General features: G+C 44.7%; 1 protein-coding gene across 1 annotated transcript in view; it reads left to right on the top strand.

Moving 5' to 3' along the window:
* Positions 1-17,731, top strand: part of LOC124776655 — a 402,196-nt gene that overhangs the window by 257,164 nt on the left and 127,301 nt on the right. The gene's annotated exons all lie outside the window — the stretch shown is intronic.

The following is a 17,731-nucleotide window of genomic DNA, read 5'->3' on the forward strand; positions in this document are numbered from 1 at the left end:
CCAGTCACTGTTTGTTTTCATCCACAGCGCGTTTCAAAGGCTTAAACTTCTGTCATCAGGTGGATTTATATGTGTTAATACGACGTGTGTGTGTTGTGTTCCTACTTTGAGGTAACCTGTGCCACTGTCTCCAGTGGGTCACAGGCTCCTTTCTCTGTCGTAATATGTCACATATAAACTGTGGGTATAACTGAAGTCTTTATTCTAAACTAACCACCAGAGGCGTGAGCACAAATATCCCACTACTTCACGAGCCGAAGGATTCCCTATTCCCAGAATTTCTGTGGCTGTGACAGGTACCAGTTCTCCACTCTGTCCTTCAGTTCGTCGTCCGAGTTGAGGCGCTTCCACGTGAAACGTTTTATAGCGAACCAAACACATGGAGCTCGCAGGGCTACATGTCCGGGCTGTAGGGCAGACGCTTAAGCTACTCTCACTTGAACTTGGCTATTATCCTTTGTGTGACTTTGCAGACGGGTGGACGCGTGGGAAGCAGAACCATTGCCTCCGTGAGGAGCCCAGGCCGTTTCCTCTTGATACAGTAGTGCAGGCTACATAGCGTATCACAGTACCCGTGCCTGTTGCTGGTTTTTCCCTGCACGAGGAATCCGATGAGTATCGGATCTCAGACGTCGAAACAGATGATGAACGTGACCTTACTTGCTGAGGGCACAGCTTTAAATTTTTAAGGGGGTGGTGACACTTGCGCACAGTCACGCCGGGCGCTGCTTTCGCGTCCCTGTATGTATCAGTACTTTGTCCCAAAGCGGCATATGCAAATTTCAAAGGTTTCGTTCTTACGACGTTTTGTACCTTTTTATTCTGACACTCTTTACAGAAAACGTTCTCACATGAGATTTAGTCTAGCCTAGACGCAGACAGAGGGAATACACAGATTGCGTCAGGATACCAATTGTCAGCAACACCACAACCCATATAACAGTATCAGCCCCGCAGAGAAACGGTAAGAGGTAAGCAAGAAGAAGAGAAGACGAAGAATGTCTTTCACTCCAGGGGAAAGAAAATTAGTGAAAGAGTCATCGACCGGAAAAGCTCACCAGGTCTCCCCGCCAACAAAGCGATAGAACTGTTCCTTTTCTGTTGGTGATTAAAACCAGCGTTGGTGCTCCATTACTCAGATCACGGAAATCAGCTGAGTGAAATACGTGGGCAGGGCATGAAAGTACACAAGCAATTTGTGGGTGGGACAGCTTCGGAATCTCTCTGCCTCTCCTCCCTGACTGGCGCACTGAGCCTGCCGCGGCTGCACAGATACAAAGCCCCTCCGCCATACGAGGGAGCCGGATAGTGCTCTGTTTATAGAGCGAGCCTGTTACGAGCTCCGTAAGTCGCCGGCGTTGCACGCGCCGGCCCTGCGCTTGCTCGCGACCTGACCCCGGCGAGAGGCGCCCTTTGTCCAGGTAATGGCCGGCCGCTATTTACGGAGCGCAATCCTGCCGCCGGAGCTGTTTACGGCCGGCGGAATGTGAGATACCGGCCGACGACTCGTGTGTAACCTGCACAGGCGTGGCACCGCGGTGCGACACACGGCCGACCCGACCCGTAATTGGACGACGAGTACCGAACAATGAGGCGCTCTGCCTAGCGCCACAATAGAGCCGCGGAATACATTAGCAAACAATCCCCCGCGGCGACCGGCCCTGACTAGCCTGACCCGCCATTAAGCATTGAGCGCGGTTTCTTGGGCCGCCGGCGGAGGACCTTTGCATAATAATCCAGCGCTCTCTGCCCCCAGCTGCTCCAGTGCAGAGCGCGGCTCGCCGGACGCCAGTTGGTCTGTGGCACAACCGGTGTGCTGCTGGCGGCCACTGACCCAAACAATCTAAACTGATGTACATTCCACATGCTGCACTTCTTTGAACAAAACAGAGACTGCAGGCTTTTTTCGAGCCCTCTGTTGGGATGTTCTTCAGAATTCTTCTACACTGGTGTGCACAACTGTCACAAAGTAACAGAGTTCAGTCAAACCTGGTCCATACGTAGAAAGAAAGAACTGCTACAGCATACTAAACAAGATTATTGAAAGATTGATGAGACGACAAAAATGATACTTTTATTTAAAGAAAATAATTACACTGATGTCACCGCGATTCACGATGGCCCCTGGACATTACAAACGGCAGGACGTTATTCTTAATAGGGTGATCATCACTGTGAATGGCATTGCATCCTCTGCAAAGAGCTCCCTTGCTGACCACATGGTTGGTGAGGAGATCCTGTGTTAGGGCGTTCCATTCTTCCACCCGCTGACTGCTGCTGGATTTTTTACGTTTTCCCACTTATCTTGCGGTAAGGTGTTCTGATCCTCCACCAGCGCCACTGACAGCTCCTGGATGCATTGTGTGTTCCCACTTATCTTGCAGTAAAAGTTCCGTTCTTCCACCAGCGCCACAGAAAGCTGCTGGATGCATTACATGTTCCCACTTATCTTGCAGTAAGGTGTTCTGTTCTTTGACCAGCGCCGCTGACAGCTGCTGGATGCATTACGTGTTCCCACTTATCTTGTGGTAAGGTGTTCCATTCCTCCACCAGCGCCACTGACAGCCGCTGGGTGCATTATATGTTCCCACTTACCTTGTGGTAAGGTGTTTCGTTCCTCCACCATTTACGCTGACAGCTGCTGGATGCGTTACGCGTTCCCACTTCTCGCCATATAAGGGTACGTTCTGCACTGCTGATCATGATCGTCTTTGACGGTCCACGTGTTACTGTGAGGCGAGGCATAATGCTGTGTGGGCGTACTGACGTCGAAATCTTCGAACAAGTTACACCACCGGTTTCCCCATGTGCGTCTTTTCAGGCGTCCATTCTGCCCTGACTTCATTTTTACGGATGACAGTGCGCAACCACATCGAACAGCACAAGTGGTTGAGCTCTTGAAATGAAAGAGGTTTCGGTGGGTGGACTGGCCTACACATTCCGCCAACTTAACTCCATCGAGCACACGTGAAATGCATTGGGGAGTCGCGTTACACCATGTCCACATGCACCATCGACTATCCAGCTGCTTTGGTGGAGGAACGGAACGCCCTACCACCAGAACTGCTTACTAACTTCGTGCCCAGCATGGGAGCACGTTGCCGAGCATCCACTGCCGTCGGTGATGATTACACAACGTGTTAAGAACCAAATCCTGCAGGTGTTGACCGCAGCATAATTACTGTCTTTGAATAAAAGTGTCATTTCTCATCGACTCATCGGTTGTTTCTTTCAGTGTAGCAGTTCTTTCAGACTTGTGGTAAAACTTCCAAGAGCAATGTCACTTGGCAGTGCCATATCATGTGAAAGTGACTTCTGTCCACAAGTTTTGTTCGCCAGTGTAGTATCCCCAGGTAACTGAAGTTTTAGCCACCCAAGGACACCAGAAGTATTCTGAATAACATCCCTGGAGAGGGTTCGAAATGTCGAGTCTTCTACATGTTTGAAGACGAATATGACGTGGTCTAACAACTCAATATTTTCAATATTCTTACCCCGTGTTAGTAAATTTCTTGGATGCCTCAAGATGGCACAGAGATATATAAAATTTTGCTTCACTTGCATCTGCCCTTTACGCAGTTACGTAAGTCAAGTGGTACCAATCTGCGAAGTACTTCTGTTTAAGCGACCTTTAAAAAGTAATCGTGCAGTGTGTCTATCTCGTTCCAATGCAAGAAAACCCGAATAATTTCCCATCTACAGAGTGAACTAGAACTTCATCAACAAACTGTCAGAGGCGGTAGTATGGACCAAACAAGAAAAAAAGTGTAGTAAACATGTGCTTTAAAATCCGTGTCTCAAGAACAAAGAGCAGTTGTTCATCTTCGATACTGGAAACACGCCCCTTCTATTGCTAGCTCTTAGCTTTCTATATTTTGGGAGGAGGTAGTATGTACCATTACAAAATAAAATTTTCAAACAAATATAGGCTCTAGTATGCTTACCTTAAAGAGTTAGGAGCTCTTCCTCAGTGGAAAAGATGTGTTTCACAGTAGCGAAGATGAAAAAGTGTTCATAGCTCGTAAGGTATGCATTTTAGAGCCGATGTTCACTTGAGACTTTTTCTTCTTCTTTTGGTCCATACTGCCACCTCTGTAAGCACGTCAGTAGACTTTCAGTTCATCTTGCGTATATCATTCCTGAACTAAAGGTGCTTTTGTATTGGCTGTTGTTGTTGTTTCTAACATTCCAGACCTTTCACCGACTCATCATTACTTCCAAGACCCCAAGTGTCTGCTCCACAGATGTATTTCGACTCCTCTATCAACTCCTTCAGTTTGGGCGCAACCTTTTGGATCTCCCTAAATACAAATATTGCACACGTATGGTTTATTGCCAACAGAAATTCATGCAAAACGGGTGTAAGTTAACCAAGAGTCAAAGAGAATATTATCAACATGATGAATGTCCTAAAACTGCTGTCACGGATGAAATCATTGAGACAGTGCAAAATATGATACTGGACGATCGCGAATAGAGGCCATATAGCTAACTCTTTGTGCCAAATATGTGCACATTTCGAAAAATTCTAAGCAAAGGCAAAACCGAAGATAATTTTTTTCATCCACGATTCGGCCTGAAATAAAAAAAAGTTACTGATTTTGCGTGCCGATTTGTTTCCTCGGACCACAAGCGTACGCCAGAAACGCAACAGGATTCGCAGTTGTGGATGTTAGATAGCAGCAGTCGTGCACCAAAAAAAGCGAAAATGGTTTCATCTGCAGAAAATGTTATGACGACTGGTTTGGAAAATGGAATATTTGTATTGACTGCGTTGCAAAGAGCAAAGCAGAGAATACCGAGTACTATACAAATCTTCTGGAGCACCCGATTCATAAATACGTTTTAAGAGGCGTGGAACCAAAAGGAACCATCGCCTTTGTTCTAGACAATGTGCTTTCTCACAAAAATGCTTTGATAATGAGAACTTGAGGAATTTTAGTATTTATTTTGGGAACATTTTTTCCTGTTCACGGGATATGAAACCGTTTGACTTCAAACGATACCCACAGCTAAATGAATTTGTTTCTGGAGGAGGTTATGACATCCGCAGATAGGTATTTGACAGATTTTATAGAGGCACAGATTAGGGTTAGAATCTACACGCTGAGAACATGGGGCAAAGTGAGCTGAATTAAAAGGACGCGAAGCTGGAGAAAAAAAGTGCTTCCCTCTACCCAAAATGCTGTCTTTGACTGTCAAGACGAGAATCATATCGTATATAAACACTAGCAAAATTTTTCCTTTATATTGTAGATACAGTGGTACTTCGGGGGAGAATTAAATACTAAGATGTCTTGTTTCTGCTGCTTTTCATTACTCCAATTAAGTAGAGTCCTATGCAAATTAGCTTTTATATTCCGTTTAACAGATCTTGTTAAGGGTCATTCATTTTAACTAAAAACAACAACACAAGTACAGTTGTACAGTATTTATTGATTCCTACACTAAGTTTTTAATTCTAAGACGTCTTCAACAATCTTTGGGAAGTGAACCAATGCGACCGTTTTGAAATAATCCATACCTGAGCAGTAATGAGTTTCATACTACTGGCTTCCTTTTAAACCTTTTAATCACTTAATTTAATTAAATTCACATAAATAAATACGAGGGTGAGCGGGGAGGTAATGCCTCCGAATTTTTTATGTGAAAACTCTTAAAGCTTTTTAAATAAAAGAAAAGTAACTAACATTTTACGATTTTATTCTTCATGTCTACATATTTATTTTTCAATATAGTAACACTGGCGACGAACATGTTTGTCCTAATGGTGGATCAGTTTTTGACATCATCACTGTAGAATGTTTGACTATCACTATCACAGTGAAGTCGTCGAACGTGTTCTTTAAATTTCGAAAATAGATGAAAGTTGGATGTGGCCAATTCGGGACTATGCGAAGGATAATAGATGACAGTGAACCCAAGGTGTCGGATTACTGCATATGCCGCTGAGCTCCTCTGTGGTCTGGTAGTGTCGTGGTGAAGCAGAGCGTCCTCCATGTGTGGACGGACTCGTCGAATTCGTGCTTCCAGGTTCCTGAGCTGTTTCACACCCACCGACGTTACACACCACAATTTTGCGCTCTACAAATCGCAACCCTCTAGCGGCAGAGCGGTTTAAATCTGTAAACATGAAGAATAAAGATGTAGAATGTCAATAACGTGTGTTTTATTTGAATAGCCTTAAGGGTCTTCACATAAAAAATTCGGAGGCGTTACTTTCCAGCACGCCCTTGTAGAAACGATGGAGATTAAATCAATGAAATGCAGTGACAAGAAATAATTTCGGTGCAATCCGTTCAGAAATGTCAAACCTTCTGACATACTCTTCTAATCTATGACCTTTTTTAGAACCTGTATGTACAGGCTGTAATAACTCGATATAAAGCACCATCAGCCAAGCGAATAAATTAATCCATTCATCAGATAAAGTGGTACCACCTGAGGGGTGCCGTCAGTCTTACAGAAATTGCATATGCATGACTGACGTCTCAGTAGGACTATATTGCGGCAATTTTCATCTAAATTGACGCAACTGTGAATATAATGACGCTTATGTTCAGGCTCCTCTAGCTCTGTATCTAAAAAATCTAAAAAGGAGGGAATTAATTCAGGCGGACAGGTACAGTAAACCGAAGCTTGTGCCTGCTTGACACACAGACGTATGACGCATCGCCTCTCAGCTGAACTCTGCTAGTCGTGAACTTCCGGCAGGTCGAATAGCTATCAAACCTATGTTTGTTGCGTAGTCGTTATTATCATCCATCAATGTAAGTCTAGTACACTTAGTAACAGAATATGTTGGTCTTGCAAGTGTGACGAAAATTGACATACGCAATGTCCTCCTACAGAAATGCTACCTCCAATAATTAAAGAATACATAAAATGATATTTTTAAGGAACCGTCCTAACATTCCTTTTTAGTGGTTTGCGGTGGAAAACATATATTAGAATGTTCGAATGAGGATTAACACACTCGTCATCTATGTAAGATGACTTAATCACTGTGCCTTCTGTTTCTGTCTTCTGGCACGAAAAACACAGTGGCCTCTGGTGTTTTACACACAACCTCTTCATTATACTGTATCTCAAATACTATTTTTAGAGGACGTCACAGCGGTTTGGGGGTTTCCCGCATCCATTTTGTGAAGTATTCCTGACTTCGCAAAAATCTTCTTGAAATCCTCTTCTTCCATTACGAACAGATCGTGTTTTTCCCCCTCTTCTCCTCCTCCTCCTCTCTTGTGGCTACCATTAGGTACTTTATTTGGGAAATGACATTGTTGCCTTTTCCTCGTGTGGTGATACTTTTTCTTCCTACGCTTCTATGTTTTCTCCATTTCCTTGCCGCGCGTAGTGGCCACGCGGTTTAGGGCGCCATGTCACGGATTGCGCGGCCCCTCCCGCCGGAGGTTGGAGTCCTCCCTCGGGCATGGGTGTGTGTTGTTCTTAGCATAAGTTAGTTTAAGTAGTGTGTGAGTCTAGGGACCGATGATCTCAGCAGTTTGGTCTTTTCGGAATTCACACACATTTTCCATTTCCTTGCAATTACATTTCCTTCACAGTATAGCAGTATTTTTGAACACGCTCCTTAAGACTGAGTTTCAGCACGTATTATTTTCTTCTTGTCACGAATTATATTTCGAATAATTTATCTCGTTATTTTGATAATTGCATTCGTCCTCTACAAGCTTACAGCTTACTTTTCTTTCATTGTGGATTTCTTCCTAGTACAAACCTGTCTTGTTGACACAAATTTGACAGTTTGCCTGTCAACAGTATGAAATGTAACTTTTAGTGTGCATGCGGTAATGGTAGTGTGTACAGTTTCCCTTTTTTTCCCACGGTGGTGATGTGAGAGAAGCAAGAGCGTGAAACCTGGTGTCAGCATACAGCAAACTCTTTCCATAACACTATCAGTACGGGGCCCGTTGATTTATACTGAGTAATGAAAGACTGCGAAGAGCTTTGCAATTCGACTCAGGACATTCGGATGCAGTTTGATTACTGGAAACTTACCGCCACCATCTCTATTCCACTTGTCGGCACTAATGCGGACCAGCAACATCTGCTACGGAAGAACTTGGTTATACGAAGATATGGCTCATGTAACCTTCTTGGTATTCAACGTCTTGTAGTAACAAGATACACAAGAACAAGAGTGTTTGACACACAGTTCTGTTGGTACAGTGAGTACCTGCTGTGTTTGAGAGGATGGTTGCGCGAAAACTACAAGACATTTGGAAAAACGACATATACCAGTGGATAGAGCACCTCTCCATGCTTCGATTCGTAATATGACTCTTGACGTAGTTACAGAGCGCACCGCTAGCGGACAGGCGTGTCGGATCAAGTAGACAAATCATCCGCTCCGTATTGTCACGTCGAATTAGTCCGTGCCTGCAGAGAGGCAATCCAATGAATGGATTTCCGAAACGTATTGCTGTCCGCAGCAGCAACAGAAGCAGCTTCAATGAACTGAATGCACGTGCCCTTCTGTCCGTGTTGATATTATTCCATGCCGCAAATGGTGCTCATATTGAGCACTTGTAATGTGAGTTAAAAACATGATGCGATTCTCTGTCCACTGATGTGTGTCTGTTTTCTGTACGTCTTGTAGTTTTTTGCGGTCGCCTTTTGAAACCGTGGAGGTGCTTATGAATAACCCTGTATAAGGAAGCTTCAGCACTGAACGACGGTACTGCTATCTTACTGATCTCCAGACACAGAGCTCTAGCTCCATGCTTACTAAAGAGACAACAACGACGAAAGAGACAGGTTCTCTGGCACTGGATTAACAATCCTGCTTGCGTCCTTTGTTCCTTACCTTGGGTTGAGTACGAGGTTATTGCCCGCCCGGTTAGCCGTACGGTCTAACGCACGGCTTTCCGGACTGGGAAGGAGCGCCTGGTCCCCGGCACGAATCCGCCCTGCAGACTTGTGTCGAGGTCTAGTGAGCCGATGGTTTTTAGGCGGTTTTCCATCTGCCTCGGCGAATGCGGGCTGGTTCCCCTAATTCCGCCTCAGCTACACTATGTCGGCGATTGCTGCGCACACAAATTATCCACGTACGCGTACACCACCATTACTCTACCACGCAAATATAGGGGTTACACTCGTCTGGTGTGAGAAATTCCCTGGGGAGAGGGGGAGGGGGAGGGGGTCCACCGGGGGCCAAACCGCACAATAACGCTGGGTTCGATGTGGGGCGGCGGAGGGGTGAAGTGAGCTGTGGTAGCCGTCGTGGGGTTGTGGACCACTACGGCTGCAGCGGTGACGGAGCCTCTCCGTCGTTTCGAGCCCCCGGTTCACATACAATACATACAATACGGGGTATTGGAAACGTGACTCACTCACAGACTGGCAGGGGTGGAAAAGGAATTCAGCCGTATCTTTCTAAGAGTAACCACCCAGGTGTTCGCCTTAAGTGTTGTAGTGTACCACAGAGGAATAAATGTGAATCGCCGAACTCTGTTCTGAACCCCCGCTCTTCAGGGTGGAAATGCAGCTCTTACGTAAGTCATGTTTTAATTATGACGCAGAGAAAATAAAGTTCTTTTTTAGTATCAATTCTGTATTCTCAGTTCTGTACTTAAAGTTCCGTCTTTCCTTGTAACGATTGTGATCGCACAGTCGACCGTCGCTCTCGACAGTGGTCAAATACTCCGTTTACATGTTTACATCTGTGTCATGGTGCTGCCCTATGTGGGCGTTTCACTCTACGCAGCGTACTGTGTCTGTTCGTAATTCTTCGCCATCCGTTCTGTAGTGTTTCTGGATTTGGTCTCTAACGTTACATACGACAAGCAGACCATTTGTGTCATCGTTTTAGCACAGCTCGGTGACGATTTAATAGAAGGCTATTACCAGTGTGAGTTGCCTATTTGATTCGTTTAGATGGTGTAGCTTTAACCTAATTTCCTGTTTTGTTTCACTGCAGGCAGCCTGAAGATGTTCAACGAACGAACCTGTGGTAACACTATAAACGTGGAATACCCGTAATACGGTTCTAGGCGCTACAGTCTGGAACTGAGCGACCGCTACGGTCGCAGGTTCGAATCCTGCCTCGGGCATGGGTGTGTGTGATGTCCTTAGGTTAGTTAGGTTTAAGTAGTTCCAAGTTCTAGGGGACTGATGACCTCAGAAGTTAAGTCCCATAGTGCTCAGAGCCATTTGAATACCCGTAATACAGCCGAGGTGGTTTTTATTAAAGATTAACAGTGGAACTTGCTAGCCAGTTACTGATACAGTGAACAAACATATTGTGATCGTAACAGCTCAGCCTCATCGACAAAAAGGACAACGCGTTTAGAGGGACGGAAAATATGATAACCCACTTGCCTTGTTTTGGTAGTCCGACAGGGTCGGTTAACTACTTTCACAGTTCACGGCCGTGGCGCGTGACGCCCGGAGAGGGCAGAGCCTGGTCTCTGTTACCAGAAGCTTCGGAGGCCGGAGACGAGCAGCGGCCTTGATAAACCAGAGGTTGAAGGGCACGTGCTAGGCCCTAGGAAGCCCTATCCGGATCAGCAGCTGCGGCGTTGCGGCCAGCCGGTTCCGTGTTTGCGAGCCTGTGTGTTTGCACAACGGCGCTACGGTCAGCCTGCCGCGCTGTGGAGAACCGGCGCCTGTGATCGAGGTCACCGCGCAGCGTGCTTCGCTCGCTTGAGACTCCGCTTACTTCTTGTTTGTAAACGTTTCCACGACTGCGCTACAGACCTGACCATGGAGAGCCGGCACACGTACTTCGGCGCACCGCTTGTAACTATATACCCACGGTGTTTCGAAGCAACTGAAGTTATTTGAGGGGGCAGATCAGGGTGACGCTCGATTTTGAAACGGATATTCATGATTTTTTAAATAAAATAACAAAACAATTACAAAACTGACTTAAGATCTTCAGTTGCACGCCATTAAGAAGGTATCATTAATTTTTAATTAGAAAACTACACTCGGAGTACACTACACGACATCGACGAAAGGCATTCGCGGAGTGTAACGGCGATTGGTGTGAGCTCTGAACGCCACAAATTTCAGTCTATAACAAAATTTCAAAAACTGATGATATTGTCTAACATAGTTCGTAGGGATATTTAAAAAATTGTTTTCAACAAAATGGCGACTCTCTGAAATAAAAGTCAATTTTTCGACATAAAAGTCGTTATAAAAACTTTCACCACGAAGCGAAATTAAAATAAATCGCAAAAATCATACGTATTACAGTAGAAAAAGCGCCGAATCACAAGTTTTAAAAAAAAGGTGTAATATAGTTGCATGTATATTTCATGAGTTACAGCCCACCCCAACTTGAAAAATAATATTTTGAAAAAAAAAAGAAAAAACCACAAGCGTTTGAAGTTTCAACTTGTATTTTTTAATACGGAAACTGAACAAACATTTACTCGGCAATGCCGACGACGTATAGTTGCCCATTTTTCCGCCGATGTCGCAAAACACTCATTTTGACGAAATTATATCGATCAACTGGCTTTCGCTTACCAATGTGTTTTTTGTACGGTTGGGATAACTTTTCGGATGATCGCCGTCCGTGTAAATACGTTTATCGTCGTTTTCAAGCACTCACGTTTCACTTCGTATAAAAAACAAGCGAAATGACAAGTCAAGCAGACGCGAGACGTACACATGCTTTCAGATTGATGACCATAAAGGAATTATGTTACGAAGAGAAATCTTGTTGAGAACAGTATTTTAGTTGATACTGATGTCCGTTTTGATACTATCCGAAACTAACGAATACCCCTATGCGGTCGGTAACTAATGTAGTAGTAAATCGGTTGCACACGAGCACTCTGGTGCACAAGACTCTCATGCAGTAAATCGCGTTTTTAACACACAACTTTTACGGCACACTTCATATGAAAGAATCTTAAAAATAGCCTCTCTAAGGAACGTTTTAAGCCAATAAAAAAATTACGTTAAAAAATTTGATCCTGATAATAAAGGGAAGTGTTTCGGTCTAGGCTACATGCGTATTACGTTCCTTTCGAACGAATGATGATGTAATAGGTCCATATTAAGCAAAATACGATGACGGCTAGATGATGTGACGTAATTGCAGTAACCAAATTTCTGCTTCTAATGCGAAAATATTTTTTTGACTTACGTGGTGCATAGCGACGCATAGAAATGTGTCCGTATGTAGTTGATTTGGATTGTGACATGGCATATGTTGCTTTTACTTTTAACCTTTATGGCTCGTCAGGTGATAGTGTGGATGTCATACTGTCATAGAAGCAGTGTGCAGAGCACGATTTGCACCTGGTGGCCAAAATTGGAATAAATTTTTTTATCAGTGTAACTCGGCTCTGCAATAACGCATCAGCATATCTACCACGTTTCGCTGCCATACGATAATTACAGCCCACAGTGGACCTTCACGAGTATCTGCACTGCTTTAACTCCATGTTCTGTAATTGCTGTACCTATCTGCATAAACCATTCACTGCTGCACCATACACTCGTTGACTAGCTACGCTCCTGCAGCAGGCAACCTGCAGCTGGACACCTTCCAGCGGTGTTCCGCAGCAAGTGTTTGGAGTACGCGTGGCGACGATGCGCCCGCAGCGTCCACGCCGCCGCGGATGTTGACGGAGCGACTTCCGGCGCGCGTCGCACGGCGTGTCCGCCGCGGGCGCGATGTTTCGGTTGGCGGGTCGCCAGCAGCTCGCCTTTAAGCGGCCGCCCACATACGAGCGCCGAACGCAAAAACAAACGAAAAGCAAAAAGGCGCCTCAATGGGGGGGTCTTGTTTGGCGCACGCGATACGGGGCCCCGGTTTGACGGCCGCGGCGGGCCCTGGCGGAGCTAATGCGAATTGAATGATGGCCGGGGGAAAAGGCGCCGGAAGAGCGGCCGGGCCGTGTTTAATTGACGGACCCCGGCACGAGCCCGAAATAAATACGCGGCGGCCCGCTTAGCCAATCAGCGGGCGCGCTTTCCCAGTCACTGTCAGCGCCGCTGGTTTGGATACTGCTACCGTCACACTGGACCCTCGCGACGCCATTAGGAGGAACCGATAGCCTATACACACACAGCGTACAGCGTAATGTGACCATAATATTAAGAGAAAACATCTAGCGCTCGTTGCTTTTCTCGAAAAGTGTTAAGTGGTTGAATAATAGAAAAAAACACTAGTACTTTCTGATGTGTCGGCAGCTGGGCCAACACCTTGCAGTTCGACATGGCTGAAAATGCACGCTAGACTAACGCAGACGGGCGTGAAGTACTGGAACAGGCTACGTAATTAATGCTATGAAGAAAAGTACGTAGCTGGATTAATACTTATCTTTAATCAATCATTGTGGTACATCGCTCTTGACTATACACAGGAGACTTTAATTACAATCACTGTAAGGCTAATGGCGCCTTGCTAGTTCGTAGCCATTAACTTAGCTGAAGGCTATTCTGTCTCTCGGCTAATGAGAGAGAAAGGCTTCGTACATCTAGTCGCTAGCTAGGTCGTCCGTACAACTGGGGCGAGTGCTCTATCGTATCACGAGACCTGCCTTGTGGTGGCGCTAGGTCTGCGATCACACAGTGGCGACACGCGGGTCCGACATGTACTAAATGGACCGCGGCCGATTTAATCTACCACCTAGCAAGTGTGGTGTCTGGCGGTGACACCACACTTTCCTACCGATTCTAATATTTTTGAAACTCTGTTAAAAATCATGTTGTAATCGGGGATCACACCACTATTTGGGCATGACGAATAGTCAGTGCTAAAGGGGGAAACTGAGGTTGGAGAACTCTATTTTTCGTATTAATTTAGCCGTTTTCGACGTCTACAAGCAGACAAAGGCATATTACGTAGACACAGGCAATAGATCAACTGCTTTCAGTTTTTATTGTAAACTATAGATGAATTGTTTAAGTTATTTCTCCTTATATGATGTCGCAAGTTTTTGTGGTTCCTCCCGTTCTTAATCTTCTAAAGAAAATGGAGCATTGTACTTCATTGGTAGTGCACTTCCAGACAAGGGATGGTGCTATTCTGTGCCGCGCGGGATTAGCCGAGCGGAATGCCGGCACGGTAGCTCAGCGTGTTCGGTCAGAGGGTTAGCTGCCCTCTGTAATAAAAAAACTGAGTTAATGGATCAACAATGAACTAAAACGGATGCGTTACGACGTCCGCCCCGAGCAGACGCAACGAACAAAAGCGAACAAAACGAGAGTAAAAAAAAAAAAAAATGTTTAGGGCTCGGATTCTTACGCCAGAGGTCTGGTGTTCGATTCCCCCGCCGGCACTTTTCCTACAAAAAAAAAACAAACAAAAAAGCGGACTGAGGCGCTACAGTCATGGACTGTGCGGCTGGTCCCGGCGGAGGTTCGAGTCCTCCCTCGGGTATGGCTGTATGAGTTTGTCCTTAGGATAATTTAGGTTAAGTAGTGTGTAAGCTCAGGGACTGATGATCTTAGCAGTTAAGTCCCGTAAGATTTCACACACATTTGAACTTTTTTTTTTCTATTGTGTAATACAAGTAATGTTCGACGACGACAGCGTGGGACTATCATATAGACCAGATGGGACAAGTATTGCACATTGCATGTGCACGCATACCATCTAGTGGAGGACGCTACATGGTAACAGACCATTATTGTCTCACAAGACAAACTCCCCATCTCATTCTTCTCAGATTTAGTGTTAATATGACCCAGTGGGTAGGCCGTCAGAAACCGAACACGTATCGAGCATGAAAACAGAAAGAAAATGTACCAAACTGTGAAAAAAAAAGCAAAATAGAAAGTATTCGGTCCAAGCTCAAGGTGTGCAACATCGAGCGGATTACACGAACCGCGGCGACGTGATAGTGTGGTAACAGTGTTGGACTGCAAAGAAGGAGATCTGTGTTCATATCACACTCGTGTCCCAATTCCTGTTTTTTTTTTTTCCACAAAATTGTGAACTGTCCGTCCGGTCATTGACGTGTCTGTTCTCCTTCTGTAGTCTTGGCAAGTGTCATACTATACACTGGTTATACAATATGAGTCATGCGGTAAGAATATGTTACCGTCGCCATTAAATGTGATGAATAATGAGAGAAGGCGAGATGCCTCATAAACCTCTCACAGAAATTAAAACAGCAAATGAACGCGTGTGAACATGCCACAGCAAAGGAATTCAAGTGTCAAAACCTCGAAAATGGGACGCAGGAGTGATAACATGTTGTACTTGGGTAGAACAAGTAGGCGGTACGTACATCTGGAGGTTCCTTCCGTACACCTCGCCGTTGCAAACGAAGATATGTCAAAGACCGGACGGACAGTTCATAATTTTGTGAAGAAAAGAAGAGTGGCATGAGGGAGATTTGAATCCGGATCTCACCCTTCGCAGTCCAACACAGTGACCACATAACCACGACGCCGTGTCCGTTGACGTTTGCTCTGTGTTGCAGATCTCCAACTTGGAACGTTCACTATTTCGATTCTGTTTGTTTTCCCACAGTTCGGTACACCTTCATGTTTTCATTCTTGATTTGTGTTCAGTTTTTAACGAGCTATCCACTGGGCCGTCTTACCGCCAAATCTCGGGGTGGGGGTGGGGCGGAGTTTCCCTTGTCAGCAATATTGTGCCAGTGTGTTTGTTGTTAATTTCTCTCCGCACTGTTATTAAAATAGTAGCACTGGCCGCTTTTCCCAATTTCTATAATAACGCAATATTTCAAAGCAACGAAAATTTTAGGAATAAAAATTATTCGTTTTTAGAAAAGCTTTATTTAAAAGTCAAAATTTTTGTCACTGCTGCTATGACCAATTGGTATTTCGATTTTTTACCCGGTCGTAAGTAAAAAATAAAAAGCACCTGTTATAATACAGACCAAACAAATACCGAAAACTACCGGTTATTCAGAACTAAAATACCGGCATCGGTTTTAACCGGGCGGTTTCTGCCATGCCTATGAAAGGGTCAGTTATCCACACTCGAATTCGGCAACTGTGTAGGGAGGTAGCAGGACGGCCCGACCTTAAGTTATGCGTCAACAAGGGTGGTGTTCCTCGCCCTGTCCTGTGCGGATAATGTGTAATACATGTCATCTTTTAATGTGCAGAGATATTGAAGCACCTGTGATTTTTGAAGAGAACATTATGATCTTTTACCAGTATTCGAGAACTCTTCGAGAGGAGATGTATCGAGTGAGACTGCTTGCATCAAATGTGAAGACAAATTTTATAATTAAAAAAAAGCACATTTTTACTTCCATTATTAGGTAGAAAAGCGCACCTTGACTGAAACTGCTATGTCGGCAGCATTAGTAAACCTTCAAAAGCTTTGTATTAGCTCCCTCTTACGTGGGGCCTGGTGATCTACCAGTAAAATGAGTGCCTGGAAACAGAGAGGTCGCCAGATCGAATCTCGGACCGTGAAAATTTTGAATCTGCCTTCAATCAACCCTTCACGTTTCAACAGTGTGAACTAGTCCTTGGTTCTGATTCCACGTTAAACCGTAGACCTCCTTTCCACAGATGTATAACTGAGGTAGATTAAGGACATGGAAGTCGCCGAAATGGCGTCCAGTTGAAAGACTTGTACCAGGCCACTGACCTATACAAAATTATTATTATTGTTGTTGTTAGCTCACTCTCGTCTCTCAAGAGCTTTAGAATGTCCCAAATATGAATGTTACGTCACCCTGAAGAGGATATATTGCAAACTAAATGCAGGTCGCCAGATCACTCTACCCACATTTCTGAAATTTATCAAATAGGAGCAATGACACTATTACCTGTCTGTATAGCATAACGTACAGTGCGCTAGATTCCAAGACAGCAAGGTGACCCACACCTGGATCAACTGTGGTTGCAGTACCGGCCAGCACTGTGCTTTTAGATGGTTTTTCACGGTCGTTTAGGCAAATTTTGGGATAGTCCCCACTTTCCGCCTCAAGGCAACACGTTATACAAACGGTTAAAGTACGATCTCACACAGAATAAAGTTTACACAGTCCACATACAGGGATCGCACACGGCTTCCCTCCCTTCAGTAAATGACGACTACGGCAAGGGAAAGGGCACCCGGCCACGAAGTGAAATGAAAAATAAAAGTGCCAGAACTTGATTATACAGTGGAGCCAGTATCTAAGACGAAGATCAGTAGCACTTTTAACGTGAGGTTGTAAAATTTTTGATTTGTATTTACCCCTAATGACTTACGAAATGTTATGTCTGGTTTTATATATGTAAAATAGTAGAAACTAATAATTACAATGTATAATATTTAATATCAGATATATTGCACAGTAGTGTAATACGTTCATGTGAGTTGTATGATGTGTTATTTATAGATGGCGATGTATGGAGATGCGTGCAAACAATGTGATGCTCTTCCACGTTGTTTTTCACATGCTTGAAAATGATTTATAGTCGAAATTAGCTATTCATATGATCTAAATAAATAACATTACGCTACAGCCTACTATGGACAATGTTTTCTTTAATAAATTACTATCCTTTTGCTCATATATGCATTCAACACACACAATGAACACAACTCCCCGCCACCCTATCTGTGTCCACCTCATCCTCCCTCTGCCTGTCCACCTCATCCTCCCATCTCTATCTATCTCCTCTGTCTGAATCCTCCCTTCCTCTCTCTCTGTCTCTTGATCTCCTCCTCGCCCTATCTTTGTCTCTCTTTCTCCATTTCTCTCTGACCATATCCCTGTCTCCCCTCCCTCTGACCATATCCCTGTCTCCCCTCCCTCTGACCATA

Source organism: Schistocerca piceifrons, chromosome 2, assembly GCF_021461385.2.
Source record: "Schistocerca piceifrons isolate TAMUIC-IGC-003096 chromosome 2, iqSchPice1.1, whole genome shotgun sequence".
NCBI lineage: Eukaryota > Metazoa > Arthropoda > Insecta > Orthoptera > Acrididae > Schistocerca > Schistocerca piceifrons.